This window comes from Piliocolobus tephrosceles, chromosome 9 (assembly GCF_002776525.5).
Source record: "Piliocolobus tephrosceles isolate RC106 chromosome 9, ASM277652v3, whole genome shotgun sequence".
NCBI lineage: Eukaryota > Metazoa > Chordata > Mammalia > Primates > Cercopithecidae > Piliocolobus > Piliocolobus tephrosceles.
In genome coordinates this window covers 73,444,511-73,468,023 of record NC_045442.1, presented here as the reverse complement: position 1 = coordinate 73,468,023, position 23,513 = coordinate 73,444,511, and the positions used below count along the sequence as shown (strand labels likewise).

The following is a 23,513-nucleotide window of genomic DNA, read 5'->3' as shown; positions in this document are numbered from 1 at the left end:
TCCATTCTCACACTACTATGAAGAAATCCTCGAGACTGGGTGATTTATAAAGGAAAGAGGTTTAATTGACTCACAGTTCTGCATGCCTGAGGAGGCCTCAGGAAACTTACAATCACGGTGGAAGGCAAAGGAGAAGAAGGCACCTCCTCCACAGGGTGGCAGGACAGAGTGAGTTCAAGCAGGGGAAATGCCAGATGCTTATAAAACCGTCAGCTTTCCTGAGACTGACTTACTATCATGAGAACAGCATGAGGGAAACCACCCCCATGATCCAATTACCTCCACTTGGTCCCATCCTTGACATGTGGAGATTATGGGGATTACAATTCAAGATGAGATTTTGGATGAGGACACAGAGCCTAAATATATCACCTGTGAACAAGAGACATTTTCTCATTTTACAAATGACATTGGGAAAGTGAATAAGTGACAGAGCTGGGTCTGGAGACTCCTGTCCGTTAGGTAATGTTGCCTCTGAGAGAAGCAGGACTTGGTGAGCACTCGGCAACTTTGGGCAGATTGCAATACCTGCAAACTCCAAGATGTAAGTTGCTCATGCAGCTCCCATAAATAATTTCAAATCACACGTGAAAACCAGTATGAATCCAAGAAATGAAGAATAAAAAAATCATCAGGGTGGGTTTGGGTTCATCAAAAAAGGGGGTGAGGCGGGGCATGGTGGCTCACGCCTGTAATCCGGCACTTCGGGAGACCGAGGCGCTTGAGCTTGTGAGTTTGAGACCAGCCTGGGAAACATGGTGAAACCCATCTCTAGAAAAAATATGAAAATTCAGCTGGATGTAGTGGTGCACGCCTGTAGTCCCAGCTACGCAGGAGGCTGAAGTGAAAGGATCCCTTGAGCCCGGGAGACTGAGGTTGCAGTGAGCCAACATGGCGCCACTGCACTACAGCCTGGGCAATAGGGCCAGACCTTGTCTCAAAAAAACAAAAACGAAAAGAAACAAAGAAGATGAAATCAGAAAATTTGGGTGTAGTCGAGGAAACGTATTTGTCAGCAGAATTTTGGGGGTGAGCTGGAAATTATGGAATGCTTTTCTGGGTAAAAATCACCAGTCTCAGGCCTTCTTTTCCCAAAATGTTCTTCATGGAGTGTTGGATTACACTGAAAGGTGGTACGCATTATTTGGAAAGAGAACTCTGTGCTCAAGTAAGTTTGGGAAACCTTCATTTAATTAAAGAGTTTCTTAACCATAAGAATCTTCAGGGCCTTTCATATGCTGGTGTGCATTGTCAGTTTCCAAGGCTAGGAAGTGGCATTTCTCTGGATCTATAAGACCTCAAGATGCCCTTGAGACTGTATTCTACCTGATGCATGGCTCCAAGGGCCTTAGTCGGGGAGCTCCACATTTTCCATGTTCTCCTGACAGCGGGAAGCCCTCAGTGAATGGAGGAACGGTGTGCAGGCTCGTAATCAGTCCTTTCCATCCACTGCTTCATTGAAGCCCCACATCAACCTAAGACGTAGGTTTTATTATTCCTGGGAGGTTGGCCCTGTTGGTGCCTGTCCCCGCAACCCAGACCCCCTTGCCCTTACCTATAGTGCAGGTAGCTGGATTTTGAATTGCCAGCATCTGTATTTCTTTGCCAGAGGACTTTCTCCAGTCACTGAAGCTTGCTTGTAGGCCTGCATACAGGTCGTAAGTGCTAGGGAGTTAATGCCCCCTCAACCAATGACCAACAGGAGATGATGGATCAATACCCCAGCCCCCTCACTCCTCAGTGGGAAGGCTCTTCTGTTTACACACAAAGCCATGTGTAGACCCTGGCTGCCAGAGTACACCAGTGGGATTTTCCTTTAGTTGCCCACGGTGTTAAATCTTTGATAACAAACTCTTTATGGATGCTTTCCCATCTCCTCCCCACTTCCCTGTTCCCTTACTGGTGTTTCCCGAGATCACTTCCCAAGTAAACTATTTGTAATCAAATCCTTTTCTCAGGTTCTGCTGCAGAGGAATCCCAACTGAGACATCCCATTTTACAAAATAATGACAACAGCAATGACATACACACACATACACACATACACACACACAAACAAAACAACAAAAAGAGTCTCCAAGAGGTTCTGGAAGGTACTCTAGGAAATAGCTTATGCATGGTAGAACCAGGACTTACATTTCACAGCACATTTATTTAGCACCTGTTACGTTCTCCTTGCTATCCTAAATGCAGAGGTGACAAGATGAAAAAGACAATCTTGGACCCTCTGTCCTGAACAACAGGCAAAAATAAATTAGTCCAGGCTTGTCTTCAAAGCCTCTGCCCTTAACCACAATACTCTGCTAATTCTCTCAGGATGGACGTTTGACCCCCTTTTGAACTGGGAGTCCATTTCCATACCAGACTTATGAAGAGAAACTGTGGTATTCAGCTCCTATTCTGCCCTCTAGGCTGTGAAAAAACTGCATCAGATCAAGGCTTTTGATTCATGAAATACGCTGGAGAAAATTGCAAGATTTCCTGACTCGATGATTTTCCTGCCCAGTGTAACATATCTCTTAATTAGTGAGTTGCAATTAGCATTTATAAAAAGAAATCATTCTACAAGGTGAGTCCACTGAGATGTAACATCTTGCACCAAACACTGTCCTCCTGGTGTGAGTGGGATCATTCAGAAATTAAGTATCTTAATCAGCTGAGTGCTCCAGCATTCAAATGTATCTGGCCCAGCTGGGAAGCCAGAGTCTGTGGCAGGCATATGAAGCTTACAGGAGGGAGGGAGTCTTCTGTGTACACTAGCATTTGTTCATAGTTGCAAAGTAGCTATAGAAACTACAGATTTATGGCCAGGTGCAGTGGCTCACGCCTATAATCCTAGCACTTTGGAAGGGTGAGGTGGGCAGATCACGAGGTCAAGAGATTGAGACCATCCTAACCAACATGGTGAAACTCCATCTCTACTAAAAATACAAAAATTAGCTGGGCCTGGTGGCTCTGACCTGTGGTCCTAGCTACTTGGGAGGCTGAGGCAGGAGAATCGCTTGAACCCAGGAGGTGGAGGTTACAGTGAGCCGATCTCGCGCCACTGCACTCCCGCCTGGTGACAGAGCAAGACTCCATCTCAAAAAAAGGAAAGACAGAAGCTGCAGATTTATGAAAATTATTGTTATTTTTCCTACTTTGGCTATTTTTAAAGTTATACTTCTTTGTTGATGAGGGAACTCCAGTGACATTTCTTTGTTGATGAGTGATATTATAATTATAGAAATTTGATCTGAAAGGGGTATTAGCTATCGGTTGGTTATCTATTACCAACACTCCCAGTCCCTTCTTCCTCCCTTCCTTCTTGCCTTCCTTTTGATGAGAAACCTAATCACAAACAGAGAACATGACTTGTCTAAGGTGTCTAAGATGTGTTGGAATACCCTTGAAACTAGAACCTACTTAGAGCCACCAGAAACCTGAAGTTCTTTTGTTGTTATTATCTTCTTTATCTCTCTCAGAGGTTCTGATAGAAGAATGATCAGGAAAGGAAGTTTAAATTGTCAACCAATGTAAGGTTTTGCATTATTTATGCACTTCTGCCATTTGGGCTATGCGCTCAGCACTTTTAAACTATCCATAGTCCATAGTTGGTTCTGATAAGTGATTATTATTATTTATTTGCTGTTTTTCAGTTTTGCTTTCATTTTTGGTGATTGTTTGTACTTCTTTAAAGCAGGGACTGTGTCTTACAGTCCCTTTCTGGCCCTAACAGCTCCCAGAAAAGAATTTACCATGTAATAGGGATGTGATGACTTACTGACGATTAATTCATTTTATATATCTGGATTCTTTCCCTTTGCTCACATAAATTTCCTGGGTTTGAAATTTATGCCTGTTTATTTCTTTTGTTGGCACCTCATGTTGTCAGTGAAATGGCTATAAGAACAGCATTTGATGGAAGAAGAAGGAAGACAGGGCTGGCCTATTTCATCCTCTAATTGGATAATCAGTCCAGAATAATGATGGTTTGATTTTATTTGCAAACCTACACCTCAGGCAGCGGGTGAAGAAAACAGCATAAGCAATAATGCGAGTGTGGTGTTCATTTACATCCTCAGTTTGTCTGTGGCAGGAAGAAATAATCCACTCATTGCTAATGATAAAGTAGTAGACCCACTTTATTTATTTTCATATAAATCATGTTGTGGCAGACATTTTCATAGTCCGAGACCAACTTGCTGGAGTTTTTCTTATCTGTGAGATTGTTCCTGTTGTGTATGAGCTGTTTTGCAGAGATCAAGAATCCCTGCTCAGGTGTGATCCATCTTCATCAGTGAAGTCATATGCTGTGAGGACTTCTGAGATACTGTCTGCTGCCATATGACCACTAAGCAGATGGTTTTATGCCTCTTGCATGTGTTCTATGAAAAGATGGAGATTTCAGTGTCCATCCTCTGTCACTCACCAGTAGTATGCAGAAATGAGTGAGCCTAACAGAGTTGGTAGGTCAACAAAACCTGCCATTCAAATTCAGATCGGTGACCTTGCACTCAGGGACAAATTGGGGTTAGGATGCGGGCTGAGATTGGAGATGGATTATTTCACTAGGCATGGGTTTGACCAGGCAGCCCAACAGCCCAAGGTCTTGCCCAACAGAATATTGTAAATGCTTAAAAGAGTTGGCAAAGGCCTCTAGCAAAACAAAGAATTTATGAGTTAAGCCCATCTTGCATTCATTTCCTCATTCCTTCTACACATATTTAGTGAAGGCTACTCTACACTGGACATTGGGATATGAACACAGAGAAGGAGACAAATCACACAGCCATTTATTTATAGGAAAAAAAATGTTGAAATAAACACATGAGCTGAAGACTTTGGAATTATAAAATGAGAATTGCTAACTTGTTTTGGGTTGGAAGAAATTAGTTTATGCTCATGACATTGCTTTATTCCGGACTGGTTAGAAGCATAATGCACATGGCAGGGGCAGGGAGAAGGGGATGACAATCCATCCTTTGAAAGAGACTCTTTCTCCCCTTAGGTTAAATAGATCATCAAGTCCTTGCATGTCAAAAGCAGAGATGTGAATCACTCTCCTTCAGAAAGGGAAGAAAACATTTTAAGCAAGTGCAGAGTTCCCAGCTGTGCTAGGCACGATGGATTATATGCAAAGAAGTTGGACAGAGACCTTGACCTCAAGGATTTTATAGTCTATTTGAATAGAAATGATTTCTATATAACTGAATTAAGCCAGAGCAAAAAAAAAAAAAAAAAAAATAGCATGATATTAAGTTCTAACGTGAGTGTTGCAGGAAACAGAAGGAACTTCCAAATGTTGTTATTTATAGATTTCTACCTTGTGAAAGGTAGAAGTACCTGTTATCAAATTAAACATTCCTTCCTCGTTTCAAGATGTCAGTTACATCAGAGGATGACAAACTATGGCCTACAGGCTACATCTGGTCCATCACCTATTTTTGGAAGCAAAGTTTTACTGGAATGAGGCCAAGCTCATTCATTTTTGTATCATCTATGGCTAGTTTTCTCACTCCAATGGCCGCATTGAACACTTGCAATAGAGATTGTGCAGCTCACAAAGCCCGAAATATTTATGATCTGGCCCTTTGCAGAAAAAAATTGCCAAGCCCTGATTTAGATTATCCAGGTTGATCCTGGTGCTAATTTAGAGCTTCAAAACAAAATGCAGCTGAGGTGTGCCTGGTAGCAAATTAACACCCCCCAAAACAAGAATTTCATTTTCCTTAAATTAATGTTGAGCATCAGAATTAAACAGACCTAAATCCCATGATACCTGAGGCCCTTGTGAAAATGTTTTTGCTGACCCAAGATTCAGTGTTATGCTTTCTGCCCTTATAGAGAGCTAAATCAAGAGTCCCCTTTTGGAAGGAGTACCTCTGTTCTTTGTAAACTGTAATTGAAGATATAACTCACCGTGTTCTTCAGTCTTTATTCAAAGCCGCTGGCGCAAAAATTCTGCTTGAATTTAATTTCAGGATAAAGTTGATCTCTGAATTGGCTTTATAGGTTTTCTCAGTTCACAAAAATCATAACCTAGTTGTTTCTCTCTTGCCATAGTTGACAGGAAATGCAAAGCCAATTTCAGAGGTGAGCTCAGTAGTAAACCCATGGCAGGTACAGGATGAGGCAAGAGAGAGGCCTGGGTGCACATGTGAGGGTGGCTTACTCCCATGGCTATGCAAAGGCAGGGTCAGTCCTAAAAGGAACACCTCCTTACATGTTGTGCCTGAAGTGTCCCTTTTTCAGTCTTTTCCTGGTAGTGGCAGGTGCTGACTGGCAGTCTCCATCCCTTCTACTTTTAGATGGTGGGGGCCCTGTCCTGCTTTATCCTTGTATATGGTGCTTTTATTTTGACCGTGTAAACAGATTCAGGTCCTCCCTGTAGTCAACAGAGATAAAAATCTCAAAAATCACACCTGTGGGTACTTCAGTGACCAGGGACCACTATCTGCCCCCTGTGGGTGCAGACATCAGGCAGGACAAAAAGTTGGGGCCATGTGTCAGTGTCCCAGCTGGGGCTCACCATGGGAAGTGGGATTAGGGAGGATTATTCCAGTCCTCTTCTTTGAGTTCAGGTTTTTATCTTGGGGAAGAAGAGGGAGATTGGACAAAGTTAGATTCACTTGTCTCCAATGTCCTGCATGGGGTTCTGGGACAGACAGTGCCTCAGAAATGGGAGGTCCAAGAGGATGGTGACTTTCACTGCTAGCTGATGATGAACGGAAAGGGGATGAGGAAGAATCGGCTAAATTAGAGACTACTCCACCTCTCTGATGGTTAGCTTTCAGGGGGAATGGAAGGAGGGAGGGAGGCTGGTGGGGTGGGAGAGGAAGACTGATTAGAGATTAGGAAAGATTCTTTGGAGTCGTCAAACCGGAGATCAAAGCAAAACATCTTTTTCCCTTGTAACTTGAGACCTGTGCAAATGACACAGGCTTCTAATTCCCAAACTTAATAAGAGTAAGTGTGTGAAGAGGTGACCTGGAGACACTTAATTCAAATAGTCTAGAACTCTGGGAATAAGTTATAGTACAAATTATATGTGCCTGGTCATAGATTCAGCCTTGACGTTTGTGTTCCCTGTTTCAAGTCACACACATCAGATGACTCACTTGTCAGCTAAAAATAGGGCCATCACTGGCCTGCAAGTAGAGTTAGGTTTTATTTCTCTATTTGCTTCATTGTTGGTTCTTTTGTGCTCCCTCCTCTGTGTCTGCCCCCCTCTGCCGTGCCCAGGTGGCTTCACAGTCGCCCTTCCCCACGGTCAATACTTCTTTCTAACTGAGTGATAAATGACTCCCAAAAGGAAATGTATTTCAATGGGGACCGATCCGTTACACCTGAGAGAGAGGGGCCAAGTGCAGGGACTTCTGGAGGACACCAGGAATGAGTGATTGTGTAGCGTATTTTGTGTGAAAGGCATTTCAAAACACATGTAGATCAATTTATTGTCACAGCCCTTTAGGGGCATAATTCTCCTTTCTTTCTCTTTCTCTCTTTCTTTCTTTCTTTCTTTCTTTCTTTCTTTCTTTCTTTCTTTCTTTCTTTCTTTCTTTCTTTCTTTCTTTTTCTCTCTCTCCTTCCTTTCTTTCTTTCTTTCTCTCTTTCTCTCTTTCTTTCTTTCTTTCCCTCCCTCCCTCCCTCCCTCCCTCCCTTCCTTCCTTTCTTTCTTTCATGAAGTCTTGCTCTGTCATCCAGGTTGGAGTGTAGTGGCACCATCTCCGCTCACTGCAACCTCCACCTCCCGCGTTCAAGTGATTCTCCTGCTTCAGCCTCCCCGGTAGCTGGGACTACGGGTGTGGGCCACCACACCTGGCTAATTTTTGTATTTTGTAGTAGAGATGAAGTTTTGCTGTGTTGGTTAGGCTGGTCTCAAACTCCTGGCCTCAACCTATCTGCCAACCTCGCCCTCCCAAAGTGCTGGGATTACAGGCATGAGCCACTGCTCCCAGCTTCTCATCTTTTATTTTTACATGCAGTCATAGGTTTTCAGCTTTCATATAAGCAGCCAGGTTCTCTCAGTGCATCAGGAGCAGAGCCAGGGTCCAAACTTACATCCGTTTGACCCCAAAGCACAGTTTTTCTTACTGGGTAATGCTGCTGTCTTATGAGGGAATTTTAGGCACCAATAAACAAGGAAGAGAAGAGGGCTAATTTCTTTTGGGGGCTGGTGGATCTTCCCCTAAAATTATGTAGATAGTCATCTTTCCTATCTTAGCTAAATACAAACATAGATTGTAAACAGCTCTTCAAGACTGTAAATTTTTTGAGGATAGATTTAGAGCAAATCACATTTGTATCCCCAATATGGTTAGCCTAGTATCTGGCTCCTAGTAATAATCATAGCAAGCCCTGATTGAACATTTGCTATGTGCCAAGGACAATTTTAACTGTCATAGATATTAATTCATTCCTCACAATAACCCCATGAGGTAGGTTACTATTACTATTCCCATTTTATAGGTGGCGAAACTGAGACACTTTGAGTTGAAGTAACTTGCTAATGCTCACTCCCAATTAATGGCAGAGCTGGGATTTGAATCCTATAACTCTGGGCCCAGATCCCGTCTCTTCTAAATAGGTACTCAATGAAAATCTGTTGTTGAATACATGTACTGTTACTTTGTACAGGGTTGAGGGAATTAGATATGACTTCACTGAAGAGGTCCATTTCTTTCGTCTGAGTTCATTTCTTGGTCAATATTTTTAAATGAATGAATGGATTCAAGTATCCTTTTTCTCTGACCACTTCTGTCTCAGAAAAACAAGCCTAATGCAGAGGACGAGGAGCAAGGGAGTTTTCCCAGTGACGGTAGATGAAGGTCTATGACTTCAGAGACAAATGAAGCCCTCCTAGAATTCTTTTAGGCAGACAATACTGGGCGACACCATGGGTGGGAGGAGTGCAAAATAAGGATACAGTTTATGACAGTTTTTTTTGAATAGACACATGTCCAGAGAAATGGGCCCACATTCACTTGTAAGTGTGCATACATTTGCATAGAATTCTCTTTTAAATATTTTAAATTTATAAGAAATCCTTTCTTGTGATGAACGGATTTTTCTGGAAAAGTATTTCCCATTTTAAGAGTCAGAGACTTGAGGCAGGGTTGGAATAACTTTTAAGAGCATGTGGCTTGTATGTGGAGATACCGGGATCCAAATCCCCTGCTGCTGGTTCCAGGGACCACATTTATTGCCACACCTATAGGGTCCTAGGAAGAGGCTGGCTGATGTGCCTCATGGGTTTTCATTTACAATAGGAGACCAGCTTGCCCAGTGATGAAGGGGCATTCGATGGCAGAATATAGACCAGTTTGACTTGGGCACTTGTGCTTAGGCAGATTTTTGGAGGAGAATTTGCTGAGTATCAGACCCTGTGCAGAACTTTGCAAACATCATTTTCTTTAATCTGGATAGTTCATCTGTTAAGTAGATGTCATAATCCCTATTTCGGAGATGAGGAAATGAGGCTAGAAGTTACATAACTTACTCAGCTGTGCAGCTGCTGGTGGCAGAGCGTGAATACAAATCCTTCATTTCTCCAATTGAACCAGCCATCTCTGAGTGGCTGGCGTTTCATGCCATACTGCCCACTGGAAGTTGGGAGGGAATTTATAGGGTTACAGCGGATGATCTCTGTTTAGGCATCAGGTGAAACTTTAGTGTTCTCTAAATTGGTACGAGCAGCCTCTGTTTAAGTATCTCTGTTGACAGGGAGATATGATCTAACATGGCAGCCCATCTCAATGTTTTTAATAAGTATATTATACACACAATAAAATACATAGATCCTAAGGGTGCATTCAGTGAGTTCTGACAGAGATATACATCACTGTAAAATGCTCTGTCATCCATATCAACATAGAAAACATTTTCATTATCCTGGAATGTTTCTTTATGCCCACTTCTGTCAATATCTGCTCTCCTCCCTTAAACATAAAAAATCACTGTCCTGGTTTCAGTCACTATGGATTAGTCTTGTCTGCTCTCAATTTTTGTATGAATGGAATCATGCAGGATATTCTCTTTTCTAACTAGCTCCTTTCATTCAAAATAAGGTTTTTGATATTTGTATATGTTGTTGTATATATTAACAACTTCTTCCTTTTTATTGCTGCTAATATTCCATTATGGGATATATGACAATTTATTTATCAAACCACCTGTTGATGATCATTAGGATGTTTCCAACTTTGGCTTATTTTGAATAAAGCTGTTATGAACATCCTTGTACAAATGATTTTGTGGACATATGTTTTGTGGACATATGTTTTTATTTTTATTTTTATTGGGTAAATACTTAGAAATTGAGTCTCTGGGTCATAAGATAGATGCATGTTTAACATTACAAGAAACTGCCAGTTTTCCAAAGAAGATATCCCATTTTACACTTCTACTGGCAACATGTGAGGGTGCCAGCTGCTTTGTTTCTTTACCAACACTTGGTAATGTCAACTTTTAAATTTTAGCCATACTAATGGATTTGTGGTGGTATCTTCTTGTAGTTTTAATTTTTATTTCTGTAAGTTCTTTGTCATATGAAGGTACCACGAGTATTTCCTTTTAATCTGTGGCTTATCTTTTAATTTTATTAATTGTCTTTTGATGAGAAGTTTTTTATTTTACTGATATTTAATTTATCAGTCTTTTTAAATATGTGAATGCCTTTTGTGTCCTATCTAAGAAATCTTTGCTTATCCAAGTGTCCTCAAGACACTCTGCTGTGTTTCTTTATAGAGGCTTAAGATTTAGCTTTTACATTGAAGTCAGTGATCCATCTCAAACTAATTTTGCATATTGTGTTAGGTAAGAGTTGAGACTCATTTCTTTCCCTTTGTAGATACCCATTTTTCCTTCCATTTGTGGAGATGACTTTCTTTTTCTCATTGAGTTGTATTGGTACTTTTGTTATAAATCAATTGACTGTATATATATGGGTCTATTTCTGGACTCTGATTCATTAATCAACTTGTCTTTTGGGGGGCCCAACACATTATCTCAACACAACATAGTTTCATCATTTTTTTGATACCTATTAAAATGATCATATGATTTTTCTTTTAATTTTTTCAATGTGGTGAATTATATTAATTAACTTTCATTTTTTAAACCAATCTCTTGCTCTTGGGATAAACTCTATTTACTTGGTTATGAGGTATTATTCTTTTTATATGCTGCTGGATTCATTTGACTAGTATTTATTTAAGGATTGTTGTGTCTATGTTGATGACATATATTTGTCTGTAATTTTTTTCTTTTTGTAATATTCTTATTAGGTTTTTAATGTCATGATTATTCTGGCATTATCAAACAAGTTGGGTTCTTTTTTCCTCTAGTCTCTGTAAGAGGTTGTGTAAGATTAGTATTATTTCCACCATAAATATTTGGTAGAATTCTTGAGTAGAAACTGCCTGAACCTTAAATTTTCTTTGTAGTAATGTTTTTAATTGAAATTTCAATATATTTAACAGATATATAGCTGTTTACATTTTTTATTTTTTCTTGTGTCAGTTTGAGAAAATTGTATTTTTAAATGAATTTTTTCATTTCATTAGGGTGTCAAATTTTGGAGACGTAATATTATTCCTAATACTTTACAATTATCCTCTTAGTGTCTGTAGGACCTGTAGTTACCTGTAGGTCCATCATTTCCAGACAACTTTAGGTATTGAAGAGTTAGTTTCCCACCAATTTCTTTTTAAACACATTGAGTTTCTTTCAAGTCAAGACCAGGCTATATACTTCCCTCTTCAATATATTTGTCCTGCTGTTCCCTTGGCCTAAAAAAATTGCCTCACCACCATCTTTTCACCTGGCTATCTGCTCCTATACCATTAGGATACAGAATTATTGTGAAGCCCTTTTTCATATGCATGTCACATTTTCCATACACATTCACTCAGATACACATTTATATAACATACACATACTCAGATAACTACTTAGGGTTTTTCTTTACAGCACTTTACCCAAATTGTTAATTATAGTTATGATATATTGTTTCACTCTCTGATTATACTATAAATGCCACCAAGGCTGGACTTGTGCATTGTTCCTGTTAATCAGCAAATACCCAGTACCCAGCAAAATGCTTGGCACATAATAGATGCTCAGTACATCATGGTCGGGTGAATGAACTAATCCACAATGAGAAGAAATGTTATTCTCTGAAAATTCCACCAATAGAGGTCTGAAAAAAATAGGTGGGGATTAAATTATGGGGAACCTCAACTAACAACTTATGGAATGTGGATATTTTCCTGTTTATATTTTTAATGTTTCCCCTCTCTCTGTGTCATATTTTTGTTTACACTCAGTACCCTGGGAATGGAGGCTATCATAGCAACTCTGGGCTGCCTTAACAAGATATCAAAAACTGGGTGACTGAAATAACAGAGATTTATTTTCTCACAGTTTTGAAGGCTGGACATCTGAGATCAGGATGCCAGCATGGTCAGGTTCTGGTGAGGGCTCTCTTTCTGGCTTGCAGGCAGCTGCTCTCTCACTGTGTCCTGACATGGCAGAAAGAGAGAAAGAGCAAACTCTCTGGTCTCTCTTCTTATAATGGCACTAATCTCATCACGAGGGCCCTATCCTCATGACCTTGTCTAAACCTAATTACTCCCTAAAGTCCCTTATCTCCAAATACCATTACATTGGGGTTTGGGCCTCAACATATGAATTTGGCAGGGGTAGGGGATCCATAATGTAGCCTGTAACAGAGACCTAAGAGGGGGCTGGGGTTGGTAATGAGAGACAATGCTGAAAACAACGGGACAAAGAAGTAGGGGGTGGGCCAAGGAGCTCTGATGAGTGTCTCCTCCCATCTTCCTCTGGAAAGCCCAGCATCCCTCTTCTTCCTCAGTCCTGTATGTAGGATTAGCAGAGGATTTGCGTATTTGGGTTATGTTAGTGCTGGGAGGTGGCCACGACAGTAGGAGTGGGGCAATTCAGTTTTTCTCTCTTGTTGGTCATCACGTCCTCTAAGGGAGTCCTCCTTATGAGTCCTCAGTTGTCAAGCAGGATTACTAAAATAAAAGAAACGACTTAGTGGGTCCCAATCTGCAGCCTCTCTCACACTCTATTCTGTACCACTTGATTTGAAGAATTATAGCCTTTTCTTTTTCTATCCCCCTAAACCATGTTCAAAGGAGCTTACATGGTTATTTCCAGCGTGAAGCTGATTGATCAGCTCGCAGGACATCGTGGATCAGAGCGCTTCCCCCGCCCCTCTTAACTGCCTTTCTGATGTGGCTGCGTGTACCCAGTGCCCAGAGCATGCCGGGGTTCTTGCAAGAGGGACTGGAGGGTGAGGGAGGAGAGAGTGTCTATTGGCTCCACCAGGACATAGATGCTGGTGACCTACACTGCGCTGGACAGGAGGACCTGTTTGCAGCACGGGTCAGAGGAACACAGGCTCCTCCAGGTCTTTCCAGAGCATTGGCTCCTGCAAGAAGTGAATGCAAGGGAGCTGAAAGCCTAGCCCGTCTCCCTCCTTCTACCATGATCCCCAGTAAGATTCTGGTGTACCACCACCCATCCAGCAGAACCGGCACAGAAGTTTACAGACCCGGCAGGCACCGCAAGAAGTCCCTGGGGGACCTGTTCCATAATGGCTACCGGGTGAAGTCTGGGCTTGCTGCTCCGGAGAAGGAGGAACCGCCGAACTTCCGGCAGTCATTGGTGTCTTGCTGTAGGGTTTGTGCATCCTGGGGTAAGGACTCCCCGCTCCATGGTTGTTCTCCTCCCAACAGTATTCTGTATTCCTGGAGGCTGCCTGGGGAAAAAAGTGCTTTCCCTGTGGGCTGAATTTGGGGAACCATCCAGTGGAGAGGTAATAGCCACCTTGATTCCTGTTTTCTTGGCATACCCACCCAATGCAGATGTGCGGGATGAGGCAAAAATCTTTTCCTTCCTTTCTAGATGAATTTAACTGGCCTCTAGCGCTCCTGAATGTTATTGAGCTATTAAAGAATATATTTCAGAAATGTGGGAGAAAGTTTGGCAAACAATGTAATAGCTTGCTTCCTATTTATTAAATGGCAATAATTTTCAGTGAGTCAGTGTTTTCAAAACAGGCATTTGGACCTTTTGATAATTTTTTTTTCAGGGGCTACACTGCGAGCTGCGGCTCATTTTCTGTCCTTACATTTGACTGTGGGAGTGTGGTCTTGCCTGTCTTGGGTGGTACTTTTTTATTCTTACCCAGCAGAGATCGTAAGAATAGTTTTCTAGGTAGATTTTCTTTTCTCAACTGCTTTCTGATAGGCATTTGGCTTTATTTAGGCATCTATAATATATTGGAGTTTAAAACAAATAGATTAAATCTACATTTCTTTCCATAAAAATGTCAGTCTTAAGGAGGGATAGCTTTTATTTCCGGGACAGTTAGCAGTACTAGGAATTTCTTTAAAATGGAATGTAGTCCCTTTGAAACCTCATTTAGGATTCTAATGCGGGTAGTCACAGCTCAAATACTTCTCCATTGTGTAATTATGCCTAACAAAATTCCAGTTAGCAAGCAATAGGTGAAACCTAGTCAATCCTTTTCATTAGAACTGACATAAAATGTTTCTGTGAGCTGAAATGTCTGGAATCTAAATATTCATGCCTCTGTGTCTATAACCCTAGAATCAGCCGGCCAGATTGTTATATTTCCTCTCCCTTCATCACAGAGAAGAGCTGCTCCGTGCTGTAACATCTGGCCTTGGAGAGAATCAGGATTAAAGCCACTAGAGAGAAGAGACCAAATGATGGAATTATTAAGCTAAGAGGAAATACACTATTTCCTGAGAAAACATTGAATAATTGAGTAAAACCATGGGTTTAACTTAGTATCCAATACTCTTCTTACTTTTCCTCTGAAAGGATTAATGCATGTATTCATTTACAGTAGTGAGTACTCACTATGTGCCAGTCACCACTGTTCTAGAAGAAGGTGGACTTGGTGGTGAGCCAGTGATTGAGACACCTGTCCCAATAGAGCAGATAGTCTGCTGAGGAATGGGCAGGGGGCAGGCACCTGAACAAGCAAACGAGATCATTTTAGATTGTGGTAAACCCTATAAAGAGGAATGCGTAATGGCGGCGAAGGACTGGGCTACAGATCGGGTGGTCAAAGAAGACTTCCATGAGCCAACCTTGCAATGATCTGGGGGAAGAACATTCCCGAGAAAAGAAACAGAAGGAAAGACCCAGAGCTGAGGACGATCTGAGAAATATTTGTGGAGCAGAGACACTGTGTGCAGGGTGTGAGGACATGGAGAGTGGTGATGACATGAGCAGAGACCATGGAAAGCCTTCCAGAGTGAGATAAGGAATCTGAAATATAATTTTAGTAAGATGGATGCCCTGTAATGGCTTTTAGCAGGGAGCAATGTAATCTGATGGATATTTGAAAAGACCATGCTGGCTGCTTTTTGGAGAATGCTGGTGGGGCCTGGGGGCACTGGGGTAGAGAAGTAAAGCAGGAAGACCTGTGTAGGACTCTTGGTCCAGATGGAGGTAACAGCAGTGCGAACCATGGTTCTGGCAGTGGAGAGGGAAAAGATAAGTTATTTCACATATATTTAAGATGTAAAGTCAGACCAGGCAAAATGGTTCATGCCTGTAATCCCAGCATGTTGGGAGGCTGAGCTGAGAGGATTATTTGAGTCCAGGAGGTCAAGACTCCAGTGAGCTATGATCATGCACCCCAACATGGGTGACAGTGAGACTCTGTCTCTTAAAAAAAATTAAATAATTTTAAAACAAAATAAAGAGGTAAAGTCAGTAAGTCCTATTTGTTTACTTTATAAAAATGTGTTTCTCTACTTACTGGCTCCTCTATTCAAATAGAAGACCTGGAAGCAGGAGCCTCATCCCTGTGCTGCAGCATCTGGAACCACAAGGGGTGGTGGAAGCAGGCACTCCCTGTATGTGTGTGGATCAATGAATGAATGAATGGGTGACAATCTCAGTCTGAATATCAACTGATGTTAAGCATCTGTCAGAACAGGAACCAGAACTGGGTTAAGGTAGGGAGCCAGGATTGGCAACATGACAAAACTCTGTCACTACAAAAAAATAGAAAAAATTAGCTGGGCATGGTGGCTGGCTACTTGGGGGGCTGAGGCAGGAAGATCACTTAAGCCCAGGAGGTCAAGGCTGCAGTGAGCTATGATCGTGCCACTGCTCTCCAGCATGGGTGACAAAGTGAGACCCTGTCTCAAAAAAATTTAAAAAGAAAAAAAAGTAGGGAGCAAAACAGCCTGAACAATTACCAAAGGAAAGGATGGTGAAAAGGTCAGACAAGCAAGAACTGTTTATAGAACACACATTCTGACTGCAGGAACAAAAGCCCAGGGGCATTTGAGAGGAAGCGAGACAGTCTTCTTTCTCCAGCTGGGAAGGAGAGGCTCAGATTCACTCTGTGCTGGGGCTAAGAAGCAGGTGGTCCTCACAGTGACCAAGCTGGGGATGGGAGGTGGGACCTGTGATGGCAGCAGGGTGCAGGGGATCACCCCGAAGAAGCCTCCCCATGCTCCTATGCATCCTCCGTTTACCCTGATATGCCTGCCCTCGGTGTGATCCCTCTGAGCTGCAAGGCCAGATAACAATGACCTTGTCAGACACCACAAAAATAATTGCTCGTCAGGATTTGCATGGGGCTGCAGGGATTGGAAACGACAGAGGTTTATTGGAACCTTTCAGCTTTTTGGATTTAAAGATTAAGTAGTGAAAGGCAATGGAAAATAGCAAATTGGAAATCCCTGGCAGGCTTTCTGGTATGGGCTTGGATGTGTTTGCTGTTGTGTTTTCTATCTTGTCCTCTCCCGGGGCCTCACATGCATGAATCTCCAGAGTCTTTTCTCTCTGGGGATCACAGGAACCCTGAACAGTGAGTGAGTTATCATTTACCTGTTTATCCCTCAATTTCTGTCAGTACAGTAACTCTGCTTTTATCTGAGAAAGGAGCTCAAGATCCCTTTATCTGTCTGGTTGGTCATTGCTAAAATTCTACAGCATTAGTTCTCAGGAGGAGCCCCACCTGGTTGTTCAGGCCCTGGGCACCAAGTTTGACCCTCTGAAGGGACAGCCCTGGCAGGGGGTCCTCCTCACCTGGAGCCAGTGGTCTCACGTGACTGAATCTTGCACGTGAGTACAGGGCTCGGAGCCAGGAAAACCTGTATTCCAGTCCTGACTTGCCACTGACTTTATGACTATAGCAATAAGTAATTATGCATAAAAATAGAAATTTTGATGTAAATATTACAAACAATTAAAAAGCTCAAGAATATTAAATAAATCCAAAATGTCTGCCTTTGTCACATGACCACTGTCATCATTTTATGCTTTTCTTCTACTTTTACATTTTACATATCCCTATAGTTTTCATAGTTTTATCATAGGGAACATGCACTTCATCTTTTCCTTCCTTTTTTTTCCAGCATTTCTAGTTTGCTATTTTTTTAAAAAATTGTGGTGAAGAACACATAACATAAAATTTACCATTTTAACCATTTTTAAGTGTACAGTTCAGTAATGTTAAGGATGTTCTATTGTTGCAAAACAGGGCTCCAGAACTTTTTCATCTTGCAAACCTGAAACTCTATAGCCATTAAACAATTACTTTTTCCTCTCCCCCCAGTTCCTGGTAATTGTTATTTTAATTTCTACGTTCTACTTCTTTAACTTAACATTATATCAAAAATTTTCCTTGTTACAATTTTTGAGCATGTATAATATCCTATAAAGAAGATGTACCAGACTTAAGACCTATTTTTGGATTTTAAGCTGCTTTCTATTTTTCTTGCTTAATGAACAATTCTGCAATAAGCATCTTTGTTTCTGTAGCATATTTCCGTATTTTGTTATATTTTCTTAGACTATATTCCCAGAAATGGAATTAGTTTGATTAATAATGCTGAATTACTTTCTGAAAAGGTTTTATCAGTTTATAAATCCACAATCGAATTATGAGACTAGTTCATTGTAGAGTCATCTCCACTAGGTGAAACTCCGATATATTGCTATTAAGTAGAATAAATACAATGCTTACTTATTTTTGTTTAATTTGCATTTCTTTTATTTTTACATTTTTAAAGCATTTTTCAAGAATACTATATGATTATTAACTATAGTCACCATGTTATACAGTAGATATCTTGAATTTATTTCTCTTATTTAACTGACATTTTGTATCCTTTGACCAACATCTACCCAACCACCCTTCCCTCCAACCACCCCAGCCCCTGTTTGTATGAAATCAGCTTTTTTATATGAGTGAGGTCATGTGATATTTGTCATTCTGTGCATGGCTTATTTAACTTAATATAAACTCTAGGTTCATCCACATTGTTGCAAATGAAAGGATTGATTCTTTTTATGGCTGAATAGTATGCCATTGTGTATATATATCACATTTTCTTTATTCATTCATCTGTTGATGGACACTGAGGTTGATTTTGTACCTTGGCTATTATGAATAGTGCTGCAAAGAACATGGAAGTGCAGACATCTCTTCAGGACGTTGATTTCATTTCCTCTGAATATATACCCAGTAGTGGGGTTGCTTGATTGTATGGTAGTTCTAATTTTGGGTTTTTGTGGAAACTTTTTTACCATTTTCCATAAAGGAAAATAGTACTAATTTACCTTCCCATCAACAGTGTGCAAGGGTTCCTTTTTCCCACATCCTTACCAACACTTACTTTTTGTCTTTTCGATAATAACCCTTCTAACAGGTGTGAAGTGATAGTTCATTGTAGTTTTAATTTGCATTTCCCTGATAAATAGTGATGTCAAACATTTTAAACATTTACTGTTGGCTATTTGCATTTCTCCTTTTGAGAAATACATTCAGAAATATCCTTTGCCCATTTCTTAGTTGGGCTATATGCTTTCTCCTTTTGAGGAATATATTCAGAAATATCCTTTGCCCATTTCTTAATTGAGCTATTTGCTTTCTTGCTATCGAGTTGCATTCTCTATATATTTTGAATATTAAACCCTTATCAGATGTATAGTTTTCAAATATTTTTCTCCCATTCTGTAGGCTGTCTCTTCACTCCATTGATTCTTTCTTTTGTTGGGCCAAGCTTTTTAGTTTGATGTAATCCTCTTTGTCCATTTTTGCTTTCATTGTCTGAGTTTTAGGGGCCATTTCCAAAAAATTATTGCCCAGACCATTGTCATGGGGCTCTTTCTCAATGTTTTCTTCTAGTAGTTTCACAGTTTTGGATCTTAAGTCATTAATTCATTATGAGTTGGTTTTTGCATATGGTATGCATTTTTTTATTTGAACCAAGTTAACATAAATGGTTTCATTTAATTAATTTATTTAATGATTATTTACTATTCATATTTTCTACTTCATGAAGTACGTGTTTGTGATTTTTGCCTACTTATCAAATAATGATGTAGTATTTTACACACATGCTTTTCACATTATAAAGAATTTATCCTTTTTGTATCATATTTGATTATGTTTTCATTGGGTATTGTCTTTATTATGATTTTTAACATGCAGAATTTTGATGTTTATATGGTGGTGGCAGAGCCTATATTTCAAAGATTGTATGACTACTTTTACATCTGAAATTAGAAATTCTTCTTTTCAGAGGGCTAAAAATATATACCTACATTTTCCTCAACTTTTCTGTCCCTTGTTATCCATATTTACTTTTTAATTCATCTCAAACTTATTTCCATTATGGTGTGAGGTCCATCATTGAATGATGCCTGTCTTCCTTTTGATTTGTGATGACCTCTTTATTGTCTATAAAGTTCTTCTGATATAATAGAGTCTGTTTTTCTACTGCCTAGTCATTGTTGCCATTCTTTTATTATTTTCTTATTCTATTGCTTTGTGGTAAATGTGACTTAGATGATTTTTGCATTTTAGATTTTGATGAAATTTCTTTGTGGCCTAATATGTAGTCAGTTTTTGAGACTGCTCATGGCTGTTATTAAAGAATGTGTGTTCCTGGTTTACTAATATATGTGTGTGTCTTTCTGCCCATCCATTCAGACACATATAGATACGAATATATCCCAAGGGATTAAATGCTACTTAAATATCCGATATTTGTGCATTCTTGTCATATTTGCTTTATCTCAAAGTAGTACTTTTAGGTGTATAAAGTTTATTTTTTAGTTTCATATTCTTGGTGGATTGTTCCTTTTGTCAATATGAGGTATTACTTTTAATTCTTTTTTAATATAATTTTTATATATAATTTTATATAATTCTTTGCAGTAGCTTCCGCTTTATTTGATATAATCATTGCTCTATTTGTTCTTCTGTTGTCAGTGTTTGCCAGGCACATAATTTCAATTATTTCATTTCTAACTTTTCTGTGTGTTGTGTTTGCAATGTATGTGTTTTAAATAGCATGCATCTGGAATTTGTTATTGTTGTTGTTTTCACATCATGTGAATCTCTGTCTTTCCATAGGTGAAAGTAATTTAATTTTATTTTATTGTGATTGCAAATATATTTGGACTCTTTTACTATTGTAACTGTGTTTTCTGATTAATATAGCTTTTATTTTTTTTCCCTTTTTGTTGGATGGGTTAAAGTTTTTGTTCTTTTTTTCTTTTCTCCATTTGATTAAATTTCTTTGTTCTTTTATTTTTCCTCTGGGCTATGGAATTTATATCCTTAAGGTTTTGATACATATACTTAAACTAATTTTTTTCTATGAATATATATGATTGATCGTATCCTATCAAGACAAGAACTTCTGCACACCTTTCTTTTTACCATTGCCCTCTCTCCTTCACACCTCCATCTTCTATGTATTTCCAGAGATTTTAATTTTAGATCATTGTTATTATTTATTCACTTAAAACATACTCAGTCAACACATAAACAAATCCATTACTTTTATCTTTTCCATGTTGCTTCTTGTATCTCACTTCTTTTGGATTTATTTTTCTTCCAGCTGGCTAAGTATATATTACTTGCTTCAAATTAATCTGTCCTGAGAATTGTAAAGATATCCTTCTTTTGTTTTCTTGCAACCAGTGAAGCCAGGAGAATTGTGACAATAATTTGGCTCTTGTTGCTTTGAAGGGATTTATTTCTTCACATTGATGTTATAAAATTTCTCCATGATATACTTGGACTTAGGTCTTTTAAAATTTAACCTGCTGGACCCTTAAAAGACCTTTCCAATCTGAGAATACAGGTCATTCTTTTGGTCTAGGAAACTTTAATGTTATTTAAAATGTTTCCTGCTATTTCCTTCATTTTTTCCTTCTGGCAACTCAATTACATGGATATTGAAAACTTTTTCCTGTTTTCTGGGTCTCTTAGTTTTACTTTTGCACTTTTCATTCCTGTGCCCCTTTGTATGAAGATGGTTATGTGACAGTCCAGCCCTCTACTTTGCTGTATGGCTATGTCCATTCTTCTATTAAGTTGGCCTTTTAAGATTTTGATGTTCAAAATTTTCATTGCTGAGATATTTAGTTGATTTTTTGAGTTGAGATATTTTTTCACAACTCTTTATATTTTTCAAAACAAAATTTTTTAAAGCAGTTTTTGTTTAATGCTTTGTTAATGTTGTATCCTTAAGGGTCAGTTGGCCTGAGGTATAATACGTGCATTTCTTGAAGGAAAGTTGCCTTTCCTCAAATGTTTGGCAATTCTTTATTCTGTGCTTATCTTTTCTTTTCTTTCTTTCTTTCTTTTTTTTTTTTGAGACAGAGTCTTGCTCTGTTGCCCAGGTTGGAGTGCAGTGGCACGATCTCAGCTCACTGCAACCGGATTCAAGCAATTCTCCTGCCTCAGCCTCCCAAGTAGCTGGGATTACAGGCACCTGCCACCATGCCACGCCCAGCTAATTTTTGTATTTTTAGTAGAGATAGGGTTTCATCATGTTGACTAAGCGGGTCTTGAACTCCTGACCTCAAGTGATCCGCCTGCCTCAGCATCCCAAAGTGCTGGGATTACAGGCGTGAGCCACTGAGCCTGGCAACAGCTGGATGAATTTTCATGAAGAGAATGCATTTGCGAAGCCAACGCTCAGCTCAAGAAACAGACATTATTTCCCGCTCCCCCACCCTCCATCCCTTCTCCTGGCAACCTTCCAGTCACCACACCCTACAAAGGTAACCACTCTCCTGACCATATATCAGTTTTGCTCTGTTCTGAACTTCATATAACGGGGTCGTACAGAGTGACTCTGTGTCAGGCCTCATTCTCTCGATGTTATCCCTATGTGATTCATCCATGTGGTTATATGTTTCGTCTTTTTTTGTTGAGACAGAGTCTTGCTCAGCCTCCCAAAGTTCTGAGATTATAGGCGTGAGCTACCGTGCCTGGCCTGTTTTGTGCTTATCTTTGCATTTGAGATTTTCTATTAGCCTTTATGTGAAGGCTGTCTTTGCGTGTTACAGTTTATCTGAGAGGTACTGAGATATGCTACGGTGTATTTGCTGTATTTCTATTCGGTAACTGATCTTACAGCTGTGGAGACAGTGTGTTTCTTCTAAGAGTTACAGTTTACTCAGGACATTGCTCTATTTTAATACCTCAATTGTAGGCACTTGCTGCCATGTGCTGGCTACTCCTGTTTGGCACCCCAGTCAATCAGTGTCATTGTCACAGCCTCCCTCTTCCCAGGGTCAGTCACTTCGTTTCACCTTTTGGATGGTTGTTTTCTTCTTCATTGTGATCTCTGCATCCCACACCCCCCCACCAACCTCAGTCTCTATGTGTTGACCAAAGACATTCTTAATATTCTGTTTATCATTGTGGAGATATATACGTGTGTGTATATGTCTTTCTTTCTCATTATGGAAATATATACATGGAAAATATATGTATACATTTATGTAAATATAAATAAATAAATATCTATGTATGCCAAGTCAGTTTCCAACAGAATATCTACCAACATTTTGTCTTTGTCTCTTATGTGTTGTAATCTCCTCTTCCCGTTCTTTTTGTTCTTGTGGGATTTTGCTGTTTCCTACCCCACCCCCAACATTTGTATTACTTTAGTGAAGTTTTGAGAGGAGGCAGAGATAAACCATTGTGATCCATCTGCTATGTTTAACTAGAATGCTCTGGATATCATTTTAATTCATTGATGAATTATTTATGTTGGTCTTTTATATAGAATTTTGGCATCTATGATCTTAGTGATACAGATGCTTCTCAACTTAAACATGGGGTTACGTCCTCACAAACCCATCATAAACTGAAAATATTTTAAGTTTGAGAATGCATTTAATACCCCTCACCTACTAAACATCATAGCTGAGGCTACCCTATCTTGAAGATGCTCAGAACACTTACATTACCTACAGTTGGGCAAAATCATCTAACACAAAGCCTATTTTACAGTAAAGTGCTGAAAATGTAGTGAAATTTATTGAATACTGTACTGAAAGTGAAAAACAGAATGGTTGTGTGAGTACTTAAAGTACGGTTTCTGATGAATGGGTATCACTTTTGCACCACTGAAAATTCAGAAAATCATAAGCTGAACCATTGTAAGTTGGGGGCCATTTCGATTTTATTTTTGTGC

The 23,513-nt window shown here is 39.7% G+C and overlaps 1 protein-coding gene and 1 long non-coding RNA gene across 11 annotated transcripts in view; one reads left to right on the top strand and one right to left on the bottom strand.

Moving 5' to 3' along the window:
* KCNMA1 (potassium calcium-activated channel subfamily M alpha 1) overlaps window positions 1-23,513 on the top strand; it is a 756,034-nt gene that overhangs the window by 482,578 nt on the left and 249,943 nt on the right. The window lies entirely within an intron of this gene.
* Window positions 4,107-13,168, bottom strand: LOC111537814. The gene is made up of 3 exons (XR_002730121.1): window positions 13,151-13,168; window positions 6,405-6,571; window positions 4,107-4,367 (listed from the first exon to the last, which is right to left on the bottom strand). It is a non-coding gene; the product is annotated as an uncharacterized LOC111537814 (long non-coding RNA).